Genomic DNA, 17,012 nt, shown 5'->3' on the forward strand with positions numbered 1-17,012 from the left:
ATGAAATTATTCATTCAGCAAAGGGTTGTAAGTGCGTTGTGTGCCTCGAGCTTATGGGTGCAATGGTTTCCATAAACCACCAGATGTCGCTGTTTTCGAAGCTCTAAAAACTCTAGAATCAGGAAAAAGCCTCAAATGCTTCGCCGGGGACTTCATCCTCCCATCACTACTATTTTCAGTGCTTTCATTTGGCCATGCCTGGCCACTCTTATGTTGTTTTACTTTCCAAGGATGGCATCTGAATGATAGGTGGCATGAAGCAGGTGGCTAATTCTCAGTCCTTCACTTTTTCCTCTTAGATTTCCCTCTAAATAAACTGCTCAGTAAAATTTTAAATATTCAAGTGGAAAATCTTTACTGAGCGATATCGTATAAGTCACTGAGAAAAAAATGAGAAAACAACGGTTATTGGAAATGAAAATCACCAACTCACTGAGGGCTGATTGAACATCACACTGAAAGTCAGAAATGTGTGGCCCCCACGTGGCTGTATGCACTCCCAACCATGTCTGGGCCTGCTCCCGATGAGATGGCAGATGGTGACCTGGGGGATCTCCTCCCAGACCTGGACCAGGGCGCTAGTGACCTCCTGAACAGTCTCTGGCAATACATAGTGGTGTTGGATACACTGAAACATAACGTCCCTGAGGTTCTCAATTAGATTCAGGTCTGGTGAATGTGTGGGCCAGTCAACGGCATCAATGCCTTCATCATCCAGGAACTGCCTACGCACTCTAGTTATATGAGGCCGGGCATTGTCCTGCACCAGGAGGAACCCAAGGCACACTGCACCCAGCATACGGTCTGACAATCACTCTTGATTTCATGCTGATACCTAACAGCAGTCAGGGTACAGCTGCCCAGCACATGAAAGTCTGTGTGTGACACTCCAAGGACATGCATTCCCAGACCACCAATGACTCACCACAAAACTGGTCGTACTGGATGCTGAATCAGTCTGCATAATGTTCACCATGACGTCTCCAGACTCTTTCACCTCTGTCACATGTGCTCAGTGTGAACCTCCTCTCATCTGTGAAGAGAATGGGGCACCAATGGCCGAGCTGCCAATTGTGGTATTCTCTGGTGAATGCCAATCGAGCTGCATGGTGATGAACTGTGAGCACAGCTCCCACTACAGGACTCTGGTCCCTCATGCCACCCTCATGGAGTCTGTTTTTGACAGTTTGGTGGTCTTCTTCCCTGTGTGTTGAATGGTACTGATCTGGTCTGGGATCTGTTATATAGTGCATTTCATATCTATCTATCTATCTATCTATCTATCTATCTATCTATCTATCTATCTATCTATTATATAGTGCCTTCACATCATCTCTATCTATCTATCTATCTATCTATCTATCTGTCTATCTATTATATAGTGCCTTTCACATCATCTATCTATCTGTCTGTCTGTCTGTCTGTCTGTCTGTCTTTCTATTATATAGTGCTCTATCTATCTATCTATCTATCTATCTATCTATCTATCTATCTATCTATCTATCTATCTATCTATCTATCTATCTATCTATCTATCTATCTATCTATCTATCTATCTATCCCTAATAAGCCTTGTGGAGAAATGATTCTACAAGCCACGACTCTTTGCATTGGTTTGTGGACCACCCTTCCGTCACCCTGGACTTAGTTGGTTCATTCTGTTCATTGGAGTCCTGTGATCCTGAATCGAATAAACGAGTTAGACAATTGATGGATTGTTCTTCTAGTAGATTAGCAGAACACACATCTGGCTTGTGCATCCATTTGTGGTTTCTTACAATCTGGCATTGTCTCCAAAATTTGAATCTGTAAGCACAATAGTTAAAGAGAAACACAGCAGAAGTTAATTAATGCATCTTCCTCTATGTGTCACACATCTATTGTTTCATGATATCCATGGCAACGTGTTTTCTTTGTTAATTTAATAAGAAGTCTACCTGCTGTAGTTGCCATAGTAAGTCTAATTAGGTGGAAGGCAGTATGATTTGAAATTATAAAGCAGATTTAAACAAAGACAATGTGTAGAAAAGACAAAATACTGGACACTGAATAAAATCAGAAAGCCTAGATTGAAATTACAGGACTGTTTAGGGAGAGAGGGGTACATGTCTGAACACTCCAAATTCTGAAATAGTACAGCTTTTAGAGGAAACATCGAGTGATTGGCCTTCAGGGGGATTTTCTTATGTTAAAAGTAGAGGGTAAGGTGGTGGCGGTGAATGTGAATTCAAAACGGTGATGAGTCCATATACAGAGAAGAGGTGGAAAATCTGACATTGTGGCACAGCCTTAATAATTTTTTTGCTGGGTTCATAACCAAATGTCTGTTGATGGCATTTTCATTTAATAGGCATGTTTCATATATATTTATAAAATCCAATGTCTGTCTGTCTCTCTGTCTGCCTGCTTTTCATGAGAGAACTACTTAACAGATTTAGATCAGGTTTTTTCTAGAACTTGCTTGAATATTCTGGTTGATTTTGCGACTTCTCTCATCGCACTAAGAATCATAGTTTGCTTGCAGGAGTGATATATCTGTGCTAATCCAAGACAGAGGCTGCGGGCTGAGGCGAGGGGAATGCGTGATGTCACATGCCAGCTTCCGTTCCAGTCGGTGTACCTCTGCGTTTTGGAGTGTACCTTGTCTCCATTCAGCTAGTGATACCTGTTTGTTTATTGATTTCTCAAGTTTGACCAGTTTCAGTACTACACGGGCAGAGCCGCTGGGGACCGCTAGAATATATATACTGTATATGTGTGTGTGTGTGTGTATATTGTCAAAAGAATGAGTTGGAGACATCATAAAGAGTTGGGGCAGCCAAGTTAAGTCAAGTTTAGGGGCAGGCACGTTGCCGCACCCACCACACGTCAAAACAGCTCAGGATCCCGGTTGGCAACCCCCCAGGCAGACACGCAGTCCAATCCTACCCTCCGGAAATGACCCTCTATCTGCCGCAGCCAGGTGTTACGTGGGCGACCCCTTGGCCTGGTCCAGCCACTCGGGTCCCCAACAATGAGAATCTTATGAGCCGGATCACCCTCGGGGAAACGTGCCACATGGCTGTAGTGCCGGAACAGACACTCCCTCACAATGCAGGTAATGTGCCTCATTTGGGACTCCATAAGCAACACAAAGTCAAACCAGTGGGACCCAAGGATTCTCCGAAGAGACACAGTACTGAAGGAGTCCAGTTTTCGTCTCGGGTCACTGAATGGCGTCCATGTCTCGCAAGCAGGAAGCACCACGATTCTAAAGACTTGGACCTTCGTCCTTTTACAGAGATATCGGGAGCGCCACACACCCCTTTCAATCGACCTCATGACCCCCCATGCTCTCCCAATCCTTCTACTGACTTCACAGGAAGAGTCACCGGACACATGAATGTCACTGACGAAGTAAGTAAACCTCTCGACACTCTCTCCGCAGACAGACACACTGCTGATGGCCGTGCCCAAGAGGTCATTAAAGGCCTGGATGTTGGTTTTTATCAGGACCCTCTCAAGCCCAGACACTCAGACTCCTCACTCAGTCTCTCGAGTGCCCCGATCAGAGCCTCCATTGGGGCAGCCACCCGTATATTATTTTCTCGGCGGCAAAAGTCACTTTTTATGATAGCACGATGTGCCTACAACAGAGTCCAAAACAGAACTGACTGTACTGAGACAAGATTGCAGTTTTAAAGGCCTAGAGGGGAAATGACGTCATCAGTGCGGGAACTGGGAGTGGAATCCTTGTGTCCAGAAGTGACATCATCATTGGGGCCGGCAACAGGCGGAATTTCCCAGGAAAGGTGTGCAAGGGTCAGAGAGAGACAGTCAGTACACTCCATCAACCCCTGGCCTGGCATAGAATTACTAGTGTTTAGGCCCTTCAGCTGTTTCCCATGTGTACGTGTGTGACAATAGATATATATATATATATATACAGTATATAGTGAAATAAACGACTGGACGCATAACAAAGGTTTGGGGCAGCCAGCCGTATAGTTTCCTCGGCTGTAAAGTGCTTTTAGTTGAGTACAATGTGTACAGGTTCGAGTCCAAAGTAGAACTGATTATATATGAAGGATGAGGGGTTTTTATAGTCTGTTCCCAGGAAGTGACGTCCTTGGGGCCCGGGACAGGAAGTGACGTCCTTGGGGCCGGGACAGGAAGTGACGTCCTCGGGGCCGGGACAGAAAGTGACGTCCTCGGGGCCGGGACTGGAAGGATTTCTCGTATTTGGTCTGCTGAGAGAAAATAGAGAGGTTTAGCGCAACCCGCCGCCCCATGGCCTGGTGTGGGATTGATGTTTTCTGGTCCCTTTGGTTGACTCCCAAGTGCACGTGTGTGAAAATAAATATATATATTGTAGCGACCCGTGGTTGAGTCTTAAAGTTTTCAGAGCCGTACTCAGCCGTGCACTTCCCCCAAGCTGGTCGGCCAGCGGAATGCCAGCGCCATGCACGCAGCTGTACCTAGCTCATAAAGCCAGCGAGCACTCGTGTCCCATACACCGCACGACTCCGAGTGTCTCGGCAATCATTGCTTAGATGAAATTTTAGCAATAACACAGCTCTGTCCTGTTGTATCTCTTTATTAAGCAGATAGTCAGAAAACAAAGCTCAATCTCATTGCATAGCCATTGCCAGGGTCATTAACGAAGCCAACTTTCTCATTGATGGTAACTATTTACAATTTAGTAACCCCGGACGGCAATAACCCAAACCCACCCTACCAGTTGAACACAAACACATACAACAATTACAACAGGAACAATAATTCGATTGCCTTGCTAATTTAACACAACCGTAAACTTTACATAAATTACCCACAATGCCTCATGCCGCCAGCGCTGGCTGCCGGGTCACTACAATATATATAAATATATAATGGCAGACCTGGATGGCAGTGGTGCCTCGGATACCCTCAGGGCCCCATGGGAGATGGAGTTCTCTTTGGCCCTGTTGGGGTCCGGGGGTGCCACAAGAGGGTGCTGCAGTGGCTCCTGAACCTGTGTGGGCAGTTCATCTGCCACACCCAGAAGTGCAGCCGGAAATGAGCAATCAAGCACCTGAAGCAATTCCGGGTGGTTTATAAAGGGAGCCAGCAGCCACTGTTCCGGGAGCCAGAGTCGGGAGGACGGGGACGAAGCTTGCAAGGAGGAGTGCAGAAAGAGAATGAGAAAGAAAGAAAGAGGGAGAGAGAGAAGAGAAAAAATTGTGTTTTGGTGTTGGGACTGTGTTGTTGTGCTTGTGGGAACGGGGAGGACGTTTCCACAAGGGGGGAAAAAAGAAAATAAAAGGCCTGTGTGCTTTGAACCTGTGTCCTATGTCTGTCTGTGTCAGGGCTCACTTTTATAATATATATAAAACCTTAACATTCAAAAAACTTGGGAGATGATGAGTGATTTCAGGAAACAGCCACCTGCTCACCTATCACTTGCTATTAATGGCTCAGCCATTGGGATGGTCGAATCGTTTGTTTCTGCACACCCTGCTGTCACAGAACCTTACGGGTGACAATGACATCCCATGTTATTATTAAGAAAACCCATCCGGGAATGTCCCTTTTGTGTCAAGCAGAGGAAATTCAATCCCCCTCAGCCAATACGGGTCCAGTCCTACAGTCCATTCTGACCTCGTCTATGACTGTCTGGTTTGGTGGCTGCCTCTGTTCAGGCGAAGGCCAATCATTAGAACCGGTGAGAAGATCACCGACTGTTAACTTACCGCACATTGAAGTCCAGTAAGAGTCCAGAGTAAGGAAGCGGGCTGTGAAGATCGCTGCTGATCCGACCCACCCAGGGCACCACCTGCTGCAAAGACTTCCCTCTGGCAAGCGAAGCGCAAACAGCACGTCCCCTGAACGGTTCAGCTATTCTGACTGATCAGGTCTGAGTTTCTGCTCTGCCTATGTAGACCTGCACACTGGGCTTCCACTTCACAGAGGGGCATTCATCTCACGGACTGCAGCTTGTGCTCCCTTAAATCCCTTAATTCTTAATTCAGGCTGCTCGCTCCTGTTGAATTCTTATTCATTCCATCGTAGCGAGCCAACAGGAAGCTATTTTAAGACGACACCTGTCTGGGCTTCCTCTGCATAATCCGGCGGGGCCGCACTGCCTCCCTCCTCAAAGGAGCTGCCTCTCCCCTGCCTTGGCTGGCGACCTGGCTCCATTCAAGCGATCTGCCGCCCCTGAGCTCTTCGGCACAGCTGCCCACAGCAGGTCTCCAAACGGCCAATCTAGCTCTGCCCCGTGCCAGTCTGCATTAGCTGGGCATAGCATTGGTATCGGGTTACCATCACTGCTGTGTGTAGAGAAAATATAAATAGAATGTTTTTTAAAATATGTGCATGTCAATAGGGTGGGTCAGATTATGTGACTGGAGAAAGAGGAAACCACACAAATCCAAAGCTGGTCGGGTTAATTGGGGCACACAAATTTGTGTGATAGACTGGCATCCCACGCAGGGTGGGTCCTGCTGCAATCGACTGGAGGGGTCCTAGTGAACTAAAATTGGCACACACAGGTTAAAGAAGTGTATGGATGGTTTTATCTACCCAGGAACGCGGGCCTTGCACAGATACACAGTGTGAAGCTGGGGGGGGGGTCCCTAAGGTAGGATCTAGGACGTGAATTATTTCAATAGAGTCGTCACTTTGGATTAGTCACGGGCACCTGCTGCCACCAAACGTGTAATCCACCGTTGGTAATGCAGTCTTGTAAATAGTATGCGGCCGGGACTAATCTGTTCAAACGAACACACCGGGAGAAAAGAAAGTAACACAAGTGCGCTACGGATTCTGTGTGTCATGTAACTTGAGCAGAAAGGAGCAAAAAAAATCATGTAACTGCTCGGCAAGCGTTCATACGCTGACACGTCTTAAAGGAACCATAACCAGAGTGTGCAATATTTGGTCAATAAACCCTAAAAGCCTGAAAATCAAAATGGTGGTGGGTGGTCCCTAAAGGCATTTAAAAAAAAATGCATTACAGACAGGGCAGCGCCACAGTGGGTAGCACTGCTGCCTCGCAGTAAGGAGACCAGGGTTCGCTTCCCGGGTTCTCCCCGTGTCTGCGTGGGTTTCCTCCCACAGTCCAAAGACATGCAGGTTAGGTGCATTGGTGATCCTAAATTGTCCCTAGTGTGTGTGTGTGTGTGTGTGCCCTGCGGTGGGCTGGCACCCTGCCCGGGGTTTGCTCCTGCCTTGCGGCCTTGTGCTGGCTGGAATTGGCTCCAGCAGAACCCCCTTAGCCCTGTGTTAGGATATAGCGGGTTGGACAATGACTGACTGACTGACATTACAGACACAAATAGATGTGTTGGGGCCACTCAGTGAGAAAAAAGAAGACGCCCCCCGACAATTGTCTTTGAAATAACTTGAAACTGACAAAAGTCACTATTTGTTCCATATCATTTAACAAAATACATTCTTTGCTTTCGAGTTTTGATTCAGCAGAAAATTTCAAATTACGACAAAAATGGAAATGGCGTGGACAAAAAAAATGATGCGGGACCCTTCATCTTGAATTTCCTTTAGAAGCCATTGCCGCAAATTCCTAGAGCTCTCCATGAGACTTCTGCACCTGTCCACAGGTTGTTGGGCCTACTCGTCCTGAGCAAACTTCTCCGGCTGGATCAGGTTTGGAGGGGATCTTCTCCAGATGGCACGTTTCAGTTCTTTCCATAAATGTTTGATGGGATTCAAATCAAGGCTCACAGAAGGCCAATCCACAACAGTCCAATGTTTTGTTCTCAGCTATTCTTGGGTGCTTTTCACTGTGTGTTTCTGCTCCTTCTTCTGTTAGATGATCCATGACCTGCAATTGAGATGGAGCTTTCTGACACTGGGCAGGACATTTCATTCCAGAATGTCTTGATAGTCTTGAGATTTCATTGTTCTCTGCACAGACTCAAGTCACCTCATGCCAGACACAGAAACACAGTCCCTAAACATAAGCAGGCCTCCTCCATGGTTCACAGCATCTATGGTGTTCCTTGCTTTGAAAGCTTCATTTTGTTGTCTGCGGACATGGAGCTGATGTGACTTGACAAAAAGCTATCTATCTATCTATCTATCTATCTATCTATCTATCTATCTATCTATCTATTGATTATATATTGCCTTACTTTCTATCTATCTATCTATTGATTATATATTGCCTTACTTATCTATCTATCTATCTATTGATTATATATTGCCTTACTTATCTATCTATCTATCTATTGATTATATATCTATCTATCTATCTATCTATCTATCTATCTATCTATCTATCTATCTATCTATCCAAGAAGCACTGTGGCCTATCAATATGCAATTTGGAAAACTCCAGTCTGGCTTTTTTTTATTAGTTTCTTTCAACATTGGAGTCTGGGTCTTCTTCCATTGAGCCCCAAAAAGTGACGGATGGTGGCCGTGGAGTTCAGCTTGAGTCTCTTTGACACCATGCCATATTTGAAACATTGTACATGTTTTACATAAGATTAACTCAAATAACTTTCTTGTTTTTATCTTTGGGAGGCATGGTGGCACAGTGGGTAGCACTGCTGCCTCGCAGTTAGGAGACCTGAGTTCACTTCCCAGGTCCTCCCTGTGTGGAGTTTGCATGTTCTCCCCGTGTCAGCGTGGGTTTCCTCCCACAGTCCAAAGACATGCAGGTTAGGTGGACTGGCGATCCTAAATTGTCCTTAGTGTGTGCTTGGTGTGTGTGTGTGCCCTGTGGTGGGCTAGTGCCCTGCCCGGGGTTTGTTTTCTGCCTTGTGTTGGCTGGGATTGGCTCCAGCAGACCCCCGTGACCCTGTGTTAGGATATAGCGGGTTGGATAATGGATGGATGGAAGAATATAAAACAAGAAAAGTAGCAATTGTACAAATGCAGAAAATGATGGATTTACGGTAAATATAAAATGAAAACTAAAGCCTCGATTTTAGGGTTCGCGCCAGACCCCTGAATGGGGTCATTTGTTCACAATATTTCTTCAAGTTTATTCCGTGTAACTGTTTGAGGCTCATTTTTCTTTTTCTTTTTTTTTTGTGCTTAATGAACATTTTAAAGGGCCTAAAGTGAGATAATTGCTTTCAGCTGCAGACTTGCGACTCTACCGTCACTTCCCTGGCACACAGCTACTTTACTCAAAGCTCTTCAACATTCATTTCAAAAAGCGCTTCAATCAGCAAAGGCTTCCCTGAAATTTTGGTAAGTTAGGCTAAGCTGGCGTGAGGGGCTGGAACTGCGCGATTAATTGTGCTATAAATATTGACAGAGAGTTATAAAACAGGACAGCAATACACCAGGGACACGGAAAACAAACAATTTCTGTTAGAAATGCCAGCGTGCTTTATATTAATTGCCATGGCTCAGGTGGTGCGGCACACTTGTGCGCCTCTGTACTCCGGATGTGTGAAAATGAAATGCTCCTTCTGACTGAAATAAATCTGAAGGCAGTAGATGTTAGTGGGTGACATGGTTTGGCTGGCATCCTAGGAGGTATGGACAGGTCATTACCTGGCCCTTTGATTGGAAGAAATCGGGCTGACGGGCATCCTGACCTGGTTGGCTAGTTGTACTTTTCCTGGTTGGATGGTCGGGGTGGGGTCTGCCTCCCAGGGCCATTTGCTTCCCCATTACAATGGGTGGTGACATCCCTCTGGCGTGTATCCCGTTTGGACACCCGCAGGGGCAGCATGGGAGTTGTAGTTTTGGTGGGCAGCTCTGTTGGGGTTCTAGTGGGTACTGCTAGAGGCAGACTCCCCTATCATGGGCGAGGTTCCCTCTGACCGAGCAGGGCTTCCTGGATGTAATGTGATAGCACCGGAATACTCCTGGGGTCTGGTATAAAGGAAGCTGCTCTGCTTCATCCGGGGGAAGAGGAGATGAACGAAGCTCGCCTAGGTGGAGGAGTAGAGTGGATAAGTGAAGAGTCTTAGGGCTGGAAGTTTGGAATACATTAAGGGATTTGTGGCAATAAATCTCTTTATTGGAATCTGACACTGCGTTGGTGCAATTGTGCCTGGGGTTTGGGGCGCTGCAACGCCCCCTAGTGGTTTACAAAGTAGGCTTTATATGGATGGAAACCCGTACACGTTATTCCAAGTAGGACAGACGACTTTTACAATGCAGCACACGTAATTTAGTCCCAGCTACTTGACTAACTGGAAACGTCCTGCTGTTATGATAGTAGAGTTGGTTAGAAGGCAGGACCCCAGAATAAGGACCAACATAAAGGGACTGGCAGTCAAAAAGCATCAGATACGGCCTGAGAATATTTCCTAAAAAACCAAAAACAGTAAATTGGAAACTTAGTCAGTCGGTCATTTTCTAACCCACACTTGTCAGGTCTCATTCAGGATTGCTCCCCTGGCTGGAGTTCAAATGTAATTTTTATGTCTCTTTTGTTCATTTTTGGATTGTTCATGTTGATTACATCTGGGCGGAGTGGTGGCTCCTGAAGGTTGCCGGTTCGAATCCCCGTCACTGCCAAAAGAGAGCCTACTCTGCTGGGCCCTTGAGCAAGACCTCTAACTTTGAACTGCTCCAGGGGCGCTGTACAATGGCTGACCCTGCGCTCTGACCCCAAGGGGTATGCGAAAACTAACAAATTCCTAATACGAGAAATTGTCTAAGGTGAAGTAAAGAACAAAAAAAAAAAAATGACATTAACGTTACTATTGTTGATTATGCGGATTATTCAGTTTTCTTTATGTATGCAAGCTGTATTATGTTCCATGTGTTTTGTGGGTGGTTCCCCTCAAGAGGCGGGGCCACCTGCCAATCATCTTTAGGAACTGCCCTCCACCCCTTATAAATCCAAAGGGTCTCCCGCAGTTCCTGGCGGTTCATTTCAGATGTGCCTGGGAGTGTTGGGTTCCCTTGTGATTCTTGCACAGTCTGTTTAATTTGGATCCTTGACATTTCTGCTTTCTGATTTGTTTTTGTTTTTTTTTTTTACCTTGCCTTTGGGATCAGTTTTGGGGCTTGTTTGATTTGGATTGCCTTTGTGTTTTCAGAGCTTCCATTTTGCCTTTGTGCTCCAGGGAGCTTTGTTGCAATTGGAAAACTTCTTGTGAAGAATAAATTCTTCTATTTTATAAATATCCTGTGCTTGCCCTTATTGCTAGCTGGGTTTGATGGTGATATCCCCCCAGTAAAAGATTAGAGCATTCTAGCTGAGAACGGGCCATTTAACCCAACAAAGCTTGCCAGTCTTGTCCATTTAATACCTCCAAAATAACATCAAGTTGAGTTTTGAAGGTCCCTAAAGTCTAAGTGTAAAGAACAACTTCCTAATGTTAGTGAGAAATTTACCCTTAACAAATTTCAAACTGTGTCCCCATGTTCTTGATGAACGCATTTTAAAGTCACCGTCTTGATCCACTGGACTAATTCCCTTCATCATTTTAAACACTTCAGTCAGGTCTCCTCTTCATCTCCTTAAGGCTCAGCTCTTTTCATCTTTCCTCATAACTCATCCACTGTAGCCCTGAATCAGCCTAGTTGCTCTTCTCTGGACCTTCTCTTGTGCTGTTATGTCCTTTTTGTAGCCTGGAGACCCAAACTGCAAACTGCCTGGGGTTTGTTTCCTGCCTTGCGCCCTGTGTTGGCTGGGATTGGCTCCAGCAGACCCCCGTGACCCTGTGTTAGGATATAGCGGGTTGGATAATGGAAGGATGGAAGTTTCCAACCATGTCCCCAGTCATGTCAACTCTTTAATTTTCTTTTGCTTAAACTATAAAGGCTCAGCTCTTTTAATCTTTCCTCCTAACTCATCCCCTGTAGTCCCTGAGTCACCCTAGTCGCTCTTCTCTGGACCTTCTCTAGTGCTGCTATGTCCTTTTTGTAGCCTGAACACCCAAGTGCCCACAGGACTCCAGATGAGGCCTCACCAGTGTGTTATAAAGTTTGAGAAGAACCTCCTGTAACTTGTACTGCACACGTCAAGGCGCTATATAACCTGACAGTCTGTTAGCCTTCTTAATGGCTGCTGATCACTGTCTGGCAGTCGATAGCTTAGAGTCCACTACGACTCCTAAATCCTAAATGGACTTTCAATTTTCAGATCTCCCATTGCATATTCAAATCTCACATTTTTACTTCCTATGTGTAATTCTTTTACTGACATTAAATTTCATCTGCCACATATCTGCCCAAGCCTGTATGCTATCCAAGTCCTCCTGTGATGATATAACAGATTCCAGATTATCTGCTAATCCACCTGTCTTAGTATCATCTGCAAATTTAACCAGCTTGTTACTTATATTCCTATCTAATTCATTTATAAATATTAAAAATAGCAGCAGCCTCGGCACTGCCCCCTGCTGGTCACCACTCTTAACGTCACCCAATTCTGATGAGGTTCCTCACACCATCACCCTCTGCTTCCTATGTCTGAGCCAATTCTGCTTCCATCTACACACCGCACCCTGAACTCCCACTTAAAGTCACCGTCACAATCCACTGCACTAATTCCCTTTATAATCTTAAACACTTCAGTCAGGTCTCTTCTTCATCTCCTTAAGGCTCAGCTCTTTTCATCTTTCCTCCTAACTCATCCACTGTAGCCCTGAATCAGCCTCGTCGCTCTTCTCTGGACCTTCTCTTATGCTGTTGTGTCTTTTTTGTAGCCTGGAGACCCAAACTGCACACAGGACTCCAGATGAGGCCTCACCAGTGTGTTATAAAGCTTGAGCAGAACTTCCGGTGACTTGTACTCCACACATCAAGGCGCTATATAACCTGACAGTCTGTTAGCCTTCTTAATGGCTTGTGAACACTGTCTGGCAGTTGATCATGTCGATTCCACTATGACTCCTAAATCCTCCTCATAAGGGGTACTTTCAATTCGAGGTCATGTAAGTTGACAAGATCAGCAGCTGAATTCGGCAAGTGTGACGTACCCTACGACTAGCGGTCACTTAATGTGACAGCAGCTTAAGACAGTTCTGCATTCTCTGAAGATTACAGAGCCAAGCTTATCTATGCAGAAATCGCCAAGAACTTGGGTTTTAATTTTTTTTTTTGTTTTTGTTTTTTCTGTCCTCCCTGGCCATCCGACCTTACTTTTTATTCTATGTTGATTAGTATTGCCTAATTTTATTTTTATATATATATATATTTTTCCTTTCTTCATCCTGTAAATCACTTTGAATTGCATAATTTGTATGAAAACATGCTATAGAAATAAATGTTGTTGTTGAATGAGGCCTCACCAGTGCGTTATAAAGATTGAACATAACGTCCTGTGACTTGTACTCTACACATCATGGCGCTATATAACCTGACATTCTGAGCACTGCCTGGCAGTTGATAGCATTGAGTCCAATGAGACTCTAAAATCCTTATCATAAGGAGTTCTTGTAGTTTAAGGTCATGTAAATAGACGAGGTCTGGAAACAACAACAGCATCTGAGATCGGCAAGTCTGACGTACCCTACGACTAGAAGTCCCATAATGTGACATCAGCTTCAGACGGTTCCACGTTCTGTGCAGATCTCAGAGCCAAGCTTGTTTATCCATCCACCCATTATCCAACCCACTATATCCTAACTACAGGGTCACGGGGGTCAGTTCATGAGCCAATCCCAGCCAGCACAGGGTGCAAGGCAGGAACAAATCCCTGACAGGGCGATACACACACCAAGCACACACTAGGGACAATTTAGGATCGCAGCCACTGGAGGAAACCCACACAGACACGGGGAGAACATGAAAACTCCACGCAGGGAGGACCTGGGAAGCTAACCACATGTCTCCTAACTGTGAGGCAGCAGCACTACTCACTGCGCCACTGTGTCGCCCTAGCCAAGCTTGTGCGCCCTAATGTTTGTGTGAAATTTGCCCTTAACAAGTTTCTAACCGTGCCCCAGTCATGTCACTTCTTAATCTTCTTTTGCTTAAACTGTAAAGGCTCAGCTCTTTTAATCTTCTCATAACTCATCCCCTGTAGCCCTAGACTCAGTCTAGTTGCTCTTCTCTGGACCTTCTCTAGCGCTGTTATGTCGTTTTTGTAGACTGGAGACCCAAACTGCACACAGGACTCCAGATGAGGCCTCACCAGTGTGTTATAAAGACTTGAACAGAACCTCCTGTGACTTGTACTCCACACATCAAGGCGCTATATAACCTGACATTCTGTTAGCCTTCTTAATGGCTTCTAAACACTGTCTGGCAGTTGATAGCTTAGAGTCCACTACGACTCCTAAATCCTAAATGGACTTTCAATTTTCAGATCTCCCATTGCATATTCAAATCTCACATTTTTACTTCCTATGTGTAATTCTTTTACTGACATTAAATTTCATCTGCCACATATCTGCCCAAGCCTGTATGCTATCCAAGTCCTTCTGTGATGATATAACAGATTCCAGATTATCTGCTAATCCACCTGTCTTAGTATCATCTGCAAATTTAACCAGCTTGTTACTTATATTCCTATCTAATTCATTTATAAATATTAAAAATAGCAGCAGCCCCGGCACTGCCCCCTGCTGGTCACCACTCTTAATGTCACCCAATTCTGATGAGGTTCCTCACACCATCACCCTCTGCTTCCTATGTCTGAGCCAATTCTGCTTCCATCTACACACCGCACCCTGAACTCCCACTTAAAGTCACCATCACAATCCACTGGACTAATTCCCTTTATAATCTTAAACACTTCAGTCAGGTCTCCTCTTCATCTCCTTAAGGCTCAGCTCTTTTAATCTTTCCTCATAACTCATCCCCTGTAGCCCCTCAATCAGCCTAGTCGCTCTTCTCTGGACCTTCTCTTGTGCTGTTATGTCCTTTTTGTAGCCTGGAGACCCAAACTGCACACAGGACTTCAGATGAGGCCTCACCAGTGTGTTATAAAGCTTGAGCAGAACCTCTTGTGACTTGTACTCCAAACATCAAGGCGCTATATAACCTGACAGTCTGTTAGCCTTCTTAATGGCTTGTGAACACTGTCTGGCAGTTGATCATGTCGATTCCACTATGACTCCTAAATCCTCCTCATAAGGGGTACTTTCAATTCGAGGTCATGTAAGTTGACAAGATCAGCAGCTGAATTCGGCAAGTGTGACGTACCCTACGACTAGGGGTCACTTAATGTGACAGCAGCTTAAGACAGTTCTGCATTCTCTGAAGATTACAGAGCCAAGCTTATCTATGCAGAAATCGCCAAGAACTTGGGTTTTAATTTTTTTTTTTGTTTTTGTTTTTTCTGTCCTCCCTGGCCATCCGACCTTACTTTTTATTCTATGTTGATTAGTATTGCCTAATTTTATTTTTATATATATATATATTTTTCCTTTCTTCATCCTGTAAATCACTTTGAATTGCATAATTTGTATGAAAACATGCTATAGAAATAAATGTTGTTGTTGAATGAGGCCTCACCAGTGCGTTATAAAGATTGAACATAACGTCCTGTGACTTGTACTCTACACATCATGGCGCTATATAACCTGACATTCTGAGCACTGCCTGGCAGTTGATAGCATTGAGTCCAATGAGACTCTAAAATCCTTATCATAAGGAGTTCTTGTAGTTTAAGGTCATGTAAATAGACGAGGTCTGGAAACAACAGCAGCATCTGAGATCGGCAAGTCTGACGTACCCTACGACTAGAAGTCCCATAATGTGACATCAGCTTCAGACGGTTCCACGTTCTGTGCAGATCTCAGAGCCAAGCTTGTTTATCCATCCATCCATTATCCAACCCACTATATCCTAACTACAGTTCATGAGCCAATCCCAGCCAGCACAGGGCGCAAGGCAGGAACAAATCCCTGACAGGGCGATACACACACCAAGCACACACTAGGGACAATTTAGGATCGCCAATGCACCTAACCTGCATGTCTCCGGAGCCACTGGAGGAAACCCACACAGACACGGGGAGAACATGCAGACTCCACGCAGGGAGGACCTGGGAAGCGAACCACATGTCTCCTAACTGTGAGGCAGCAGCACTACTCTCTGCGCCACTGTGTCGCCCTAGCCAAGCTTGTGCGCCCTAATGTTTGTGTGAAATTTGCCCTTAACAAGTTTCTAACCGTGCCCCAGTCATGTCAACTCTTAATTTTCTTTTGCTTAAACTGTAAAGGCTCAGCTCTTTTAATCTTCTCACAACTCACCCCCTGTAGCCCTGGACTCAGCCTAGTCGCTCTTCTCTGGACCTTCTCTTATGCTGTTATGTCCTTTTTGTAGACTGGAGACCAAAACTGCACACAGGACTCCAGCTGAGGCCTCACCAGTGTGTTATAAAGGTTGAGCAGAACCTCCTGTGACTTGTACTCCACACATCAAGGCGCTATATAACCTGACATTCTGTTAGCCTTCTTAATGGCTTCTAAACACTGTCTGGCAGTTGATAATGTCGAGTCCACTACGACTCCTAAATCCTTCTCATAAGGTGTACTTTTGATTTTCAGACCCCACATTGTGTATTAACAGGGCACACACACACCAAGCACACACTAGGGACAATTTAGGATTACCAATGCACCTAACCTGCATGTCTTTGGACTGTGGGAGGAAACCCACGCAGACACGGGGAGAACATGCAAACTTCACGCAGGGAGGACCTGGGAAGCGAACCACAGGTCTCCTAACTGTGAGGCAGCAGCGCTACCCACTGCGCCACCGTGCCGCCCTAGCCAAGCTTGTGCACCCGGAAACTAGCGAGCACTCAGATTACTGTATCAAATGTAGACCATAAGAATAGCTTAATGATTCTCAATACCTTACACTGAACGTTTTCAAGGCTCCATTAGGCTTATGTCGTACACAATCCCCAAAAGCGGGTGGGCCACCAAACTGTAAGTGAGCCAGCCTGACCTCGTGGCCAATGCCGTGCTGTAAGCCACCAAGGCCCCATATCGAAAGCCTGACCTCTCATGCAAGGCATACACCGATAATCCGGTCGGGAAAATTTGTGGGTCTGTTGGAAACTTTACACCGGGGTCGTGACGTCGATTGGGGGAATGTGTCATTAAGTACAGTTTTCCATTTCACAAAAATCCGGAAAGAAATCGTGTGCTCTT

At 45.4% G+C, this 17,012-nt stretch overlaps 1 protein-coding gene across 2 annotated transcripts in view; it reads left to right on the top strand.

Moving 5' to 3' along the window:
• Positions 1 to 17,012, top strand: part of LOC120516453 (collagen alpha-1(XIX) chain) — a 478,053-nt gene that overhangs the window by 148,886 nt on the left and 312,155 nt on the right. The window lies entirely within an intron of this gene.

The sequence above is a fragment of the Polypterus senegalus genome, chromosome 16 (genome assembly GCF_016835505.1).
Source record: "Polypterus senegalus isolate Bchr_013 chromosome 16, ASM1683550v1, whole genome shotgun sequence".
NCBI lineage: Eukaryota > Metazoa > Chordata > Cladistia > Polypteriformes > Polypteridae > Polypterus > Polypterus senegalus.